We start from the raw sequence: 6,603 nt of genomic DNA on the forward strand, positions 1-6,603 counted from the left end.
GTTTTAGCACGTAGCTGAGTTTAGCTAGCGCATAGGTGGCAACTTAGCGCGTGGGGGATATTTCTTAGCGCGTGGCTAGAAAATGTAGCTAGAAAAGAGAGCAAAGGTGATGTTGCGGGGGAAAAATAGATGAAGGAAGATGGGTTGAGGTGGGTAGGTGTCTACCAAGTGTTCCTGGATGGGTGTTTTAGCCAATTTTGTGTATGTTGTGCCGATGCGTGATTGTTTGATAGATTTTTGAATTTTCTTTTATTGTTGAAGTTCCAAGATGACTAATTGAATGATGATCTTGATTTTCTATTGATTTGGATCTTTGATTTTTGCTGTGAATGTGATGTCCGATATGAGTTCCGATCTATGATTTCCGATATGGTTCCTAATATGAGTTGTGTGATATGGATTTTTGATTTGATTTCTAGATATGGATTTGATATTCAATATGAAACTTGATTTGATATGGATTTGTTTCAAGTTGATATTGAATTTTGATTTCAATATGGGTTTGATTTTTTATATGAAACTTGATTTGATATGGATTTGTTTCGAGTTGATATTGAATTTTGATTTCGATATGGGTTTGATTTTTTATATGAAACTTGATTTGATATGGATTTGTTTCAAGTTGATATGGAATTGTGATTTTGTTATGGATTTTATTTTCGATATGAAACTTGATTTCATATGGATTTGTTTCAAGTTGATATGGAATTTTGCTTTCGATATGGATATGATTTTCGATATGAAACTTGGTTTGTTATGGATTTGTTTCAAGTTGATATTGAAGTTTGATTTCGATATGGGTTTGATTTTTGATATGAAACTTGATTTGATATGGATTTGTTTCAAGTTGATATGGAATGGTGATTGGATATATCGGATAGATGTGGGAACTGATATTTGGACCTGTTTTGTTTGTTACAAGAACGGCTTGGTGTTTTTCAGTCGCGAGAGCGATTTCCAAGGCCATGGTCTCTAATTCTGCGATTGACACAAGCAGATAGAGATATTATTGAGAGATGTGGATTGTCCTCATTGTTGGACATGTCATGGTATATCATTAACCGAGGTTTACTGACAGCATTGGCAGAGAGGTGGCACAGTGACACCAACACCTTTCATTTGGCTACGGGCAAGATCACAGTCACTTCAGAGGACTATTATCGGATTTTGCAGATCCCTGTGGTAGAGGCATTATTGCCTTATGAGTAGATTGAGGATGGTACACAGGCACTTCGCTGGATTTTCCATGATGAGCATATTTGCGGATATGAGATCCCTTGGCAGGAGTTCATAGACTTTGATTATGCCCCAATACCATTAGTATTGGCAGGTTTTGTAGGTGGTTTTCTGTGTCGCGACCGTAGGTTGAAGGGACTGGCAGTGGGATGGGGGTTGGTTCTGGAGGATATGGTGACACAAGGTCACCAGTTTGCTTGGGGGTCGTGCATGTTGGCTCATATGTACAGAGATTTGCATCAGGTGGTGTACTTAGGATACAATAGTTTATCGATCGGGGTCACATTATTACAGGTGTGGGCTTGGGAGCATATTCCCACAGCGAGGCCACTTGCAGAGAGGGATACGCCAGTTGGTCGGGCTTATGTATATGGATACACTGGGATAGTTGTCCAGCGTAAGCTGGGCAAGCTAGAGCATTGGAGGAGGGTGTTGGATGACATTGATACGGTTATTTGGAGACCGTATATGAAGTGTGAGGTGTGGGCAGAGGATGGCCTAGAGATGCCCTATATTTATATATATATATATAAATATATATATATATATACATATATATACATATACATATATATACATATACATATATATACATATACATATATATACATATACATATATATACATATATATATATATATACATATATATATATATATACATATACATATACATATATATACATATACATATATATATATATATACATATATATGTATATATACATATACATACATATACATATCTATACATATATATATATATACATATACATACATATATATACATACATATATATATGTATATATATACATATATATGTATATATATACATATATATGTGTATATATATGTATATATACATATATATATATATATGTATATATATACATATATATATGTATGTATATATATGTATGTATATGTATATATATACATATATACATATATATACATATATATCTATATATATATGTGTATGTATATGTATATATATACACACATACATATATACATACATATATATATATATATATGTATATGTATGTATATATGTATATGTATATATATATGTATATGTCACAATTCTTGATAGGGCGGACCCCTTTTGTCATTGAGAGGTTCCTGCACAGTCGAGTTCAACGGCAGTATGGTCGACAATAGGGTATACCACAGGGAGCATGCTTATATACTTGTCGAAGGCAGGATGTGCTAGAGTGGGATTCGACTATTGATGGTGCAGCGGCGGTGGAGGAGTACATACATTTGGCCAGATAGATATGGGACTATGGGTTCGGGGTGGTAGATGCGGGGATGACTGAGGAGTTTGTAGCGCTCTTCATGGCTCATGTCGTAGCACGAACATCGGATCCAATAGAGATGATTCCTGCTTTTGATGACGATGAGGATGAGCAACCCGAGAGGCTAGGGAGATAGAGAGAGGAGGAAGATGAGCTTGAGGAGGGATATGGGGATGGTGGAGGGGATGACGAGGGAGATGGTAGGGGAGGTGGTAGAGGGAGATGAGGAGATAGAGGAGGAGATGGAGGAGATAGAGGGAGGAGAGGAGGTGGAGATGGAGGGAGGGTTGGAGTAGTCAGAGGAGCAGTTGGCGAGGGAGGGAGGGAGGGGAGATTTGGTGGTCAGAGTTGGTGGAGCTGGTTGGGCGGGCGTGGTTATAGAAGCTATGGGTGGGATGGATGAGTTTAGGCGGTCGACCCAGAGGAGGAGATCAGATGTGTTACCTCCACCGGCGCCTAGGACAGGGATAGGGATAGGGGATACCACGACATAGGTACCTATTAAGATGCGGGTACCCACCCATCGAGAGGACGCAAAAATTAGATCTTTACAATTGTCAGTGCAATAGCTTTAGGCACAGGTACTGGCTCAGCAGCGTCAGATTACTTAGGTTACCACAGAGTGGGATACACTAATAGAGCGCTTAGGTCGAGCAGAGGCTCAAGCGGATAGCCTGGAGAGAGTGGTGGCTGGTGGTTCTGTGAGAGACACGTTGAGAGAGATGCAGTATGCAACCAAGGAGGCTGAGTATACAGACGTCTATATGAGGAGGTGGTTCCTAGAGATCACAGAGCTCCAAGCTATACTGTGGTGAGATCCAGTCGATCTAGGAAGACTCATTCAGGGACAAAGAGCAGAGGTGTGACCGGTCCATCTTGACATGATCCACCCGAAGATCCAGGTGCTGGGACATCTGCTGCGAGACCATTAGCCTCAGGAGATAGTCATACTTGAGAGACTTGTCTCCATTGTATTTTGATCATTGTGTTGTATTTTGACAGACATGACATCTTTGTTAGGTCCCGGAGACAACTGAGAGGGGGGGTGAATCAGTTGTCAAATAAATTCAAACCAAAAACAATTTAACCAACCTTAATGCTTAATACCGGTAAACCAAACTTTATGCCGATAGACATTTTATCAGTTAATTGCAGTACCGACAAAGATTAATGCATGAAATAGAAAGACAATAACATCCACAACACATAACACCAATATTTGTACGTGGAAACCCTATAAGGGGAAAAACCACGGTGGGAAACCTTACCCACAATCAGATGATACTATTGCAGATAGTATGTGTATACAAATGGGGTCTGCACATGCAGAAAGGCCAAGCACTTAGAGCTCACTGCTCAATCACAAATAGGAGTCACACTGACTACAATTGGATGGTTAAATCCAATAATGATGTACTGCTCAAAATAACATCTTCATATGCTGGATTCAGTATCGGTTCAGTTCTGATATGCCTTTACAAAAACCTTGCTTCACCTTCAAATTATGTCTGCGTGTATAGCTCTGCTTATTCTCGCATATACCTTCTTACAATTCCTTTTTCCAATTGCATATCGATCTTACAAATAAGATCTTACATATATACCATAACCTAAGACCAATTTTAGTAGGTCGACTCTAAAAGATATTACAATAAAATCAATTACAAGTAAATCAATAACCGATGGAATATCTGATTCAACATGTCGGCTTAATGCATTTACAACATTGATAAATCATCTCCAAAGCGTGTCGTGCTGATCTGGAATAGATAAGCCTATCGGTGCTTATTCTGGACCTATTTGCCGGTAACAACAAATATGCAAATATGAATATATCAATGAACAAATCTCCAAGACAAAGTGTCCAAACGATGTCTTCAACTTAACTAAGTGTTTTCCATGTCATTCCAAGTGTTGGTAAGCAATATATCCTGTCGGTGTACCAGATACCGGTGATTGTGCATAAGTCACTTGCTTGCCGGTGAACATTGCCAATTCTCCAAAGTGCCAGAGTTGATAAGTGTTAATAGGTGTTGACATCAATGACAAAACCATATCAACATAACCAAAATACCAACAATCTTTTGTATATTTGACCACTTTTGAGATATATAGACGACACCAATTTTCCGATCCACATGTGATGTGTTTTTATGGATGATTATTTATGCATTGATGTGATGGTCCTATGATGATTGATGCAATGCTTAGATAAATGTGTTTGATTTGATTTTTATTGATATGTTTGTATGATTCATGATGCAATGCGATGTATCTTGTATGATAATGATATGCTGTGAGATGTATCTTGAAAATGAGATGTATGATAATGATATGATGTGAGATGTATCTTGAAAATGAGATGTATGATAATAATATGCTGTGAGATGTATCTTGAAAATGAGATGTATGATAATGATATGTTGTGAGATGTATCTTGAAAATGAGATGTATGATAATGATAATGATATGATGTGAGATGTATCTTGAAAATGAGATGTATGATAATGATATGCTGTGAGATGTATCTTGAAAATGAGATGTATGATAATGATATGCAACTACTTGTAAAATGGTATGCAACTAATTATAAAATGATATGCAACTAATTGATCATCCTCATTCTGTCATTTTGTCATTCTCGAATAGTCACATGTTTTTGCTTTCTTTGTGTTTATCATCAGTGAGCTGTTGATATGTTGAAAATTTATACAAGCATAATGGTATAATTGAACCATAATGACTAGAGAAAAATTTACATGGATTTTGATATTGCAAGATGGCACAAGCATCAAGGTATAATTGAACCAAGATGACCTGAGTGTTGCTTGCATATAAACAAACAAGATTTTACCATTTGTATGCGCAAAGTGGAATAATGTCTTTAGTGATATGTTTTGAATCACTTCCCGAGACAAGTCTTTGCATAGTACAAATGATCACCTCACAGACAAAAAACTAAAAAAATTATTGGAGTCTCCAGCCACTTTCTCTAGCTCGATGCATCGTTGAGAAAATTTAGGGGATCTAATAATTCAAAAAGTTCAAGTGCAAAAATAGTCAAAATTTCATGCAAGATGCAAACAAATTATACTTCAGAAAATCGTCCATCATGTGTTTTGAAGTTGTTAATTAGATCAGTGTTTTGTTTTCTTGGTTGCTAGAGTTTTTGCTTGACAGAATTTTCTTGTTATGTTGCGATTTTTGCTTGCTTGTTTGTTGAAATTTCCTTGAAGTTAGAAGAATGTTGCCCCTAGTTATAGATACCGATTGATGTGGATATGTATAGTGATTACCAAGCCATGGTGGGATATGACAAACTGATATTCAAATAAGCCAGGCCAGTGACTACGCTAAGTGTGTCCTAGGTAATGTTATTTTGATAAAATGTTGGACGATGGCCAGGGGTTTTTGACTTTTGACAAAAAGATATGAGCAAAGATAGATAGAGGAGTTGTTCCCTCACAAGTAGCGCCTGTTGCTAGGTTTTCACCATTTGTTTTTATTGCACCTTTTTGTTGTTTTTGATTTTGATTTTGATTTTTTGATTTTTTTTTTGTATTTTTCACTTTTTTCCGTGCATTAGACTACTCAAGTATAGTATTTCTTCAGATGGATATTGTTGGTTGGTTCATCAAGCACATTGTCTTTTGAAGTTGTTAGCTGATAGGTGCCTGATCCATAGGCTGAGATGATGACATAGGGACTCAACCAGTTAGGTTCAAACTTCCCCTTCTTTTCACAATCTTGTTGATTTCTGGGATTTTCTTTGAGTATGAGATCACCGACTTTAAAATTCTGAGGGATGACTTTGTGGTTGTAGCTTCTGCACATGCGCTGCTGGTATGCTTTGAGGTGATTATAGGCATGTTGTCATTTTTCATCCAGAAGCTCTAGTTCTTGCAATCTGTTTACGCGATATTCCTCATCTAGAATGAGACCTTTCAAATATACTCTGAGTGATGAAATTTCTACCTCAAGAGGTAAAATTGCTTCTTATCCATACACCAGTGAATATGGCTTAGCTCCTGTAGGTGTCCTGATGCTAGTCCTGTATGCCCAAAGT

Source organism: Cryptomeria japonica, chromosome 7, assembly GCF_030272615.1.
Source record: "Cryptomeria japonica chromosome 7, Sugi_1.0, whole genome shotgun sequence".
Lineage (NCBI taxonomy): Eukaryota > Viridiplantae > Streptophyta > Pinopsida > Cupressales > Cupressaceae > Cryptomeria > Cryptomeria japonica.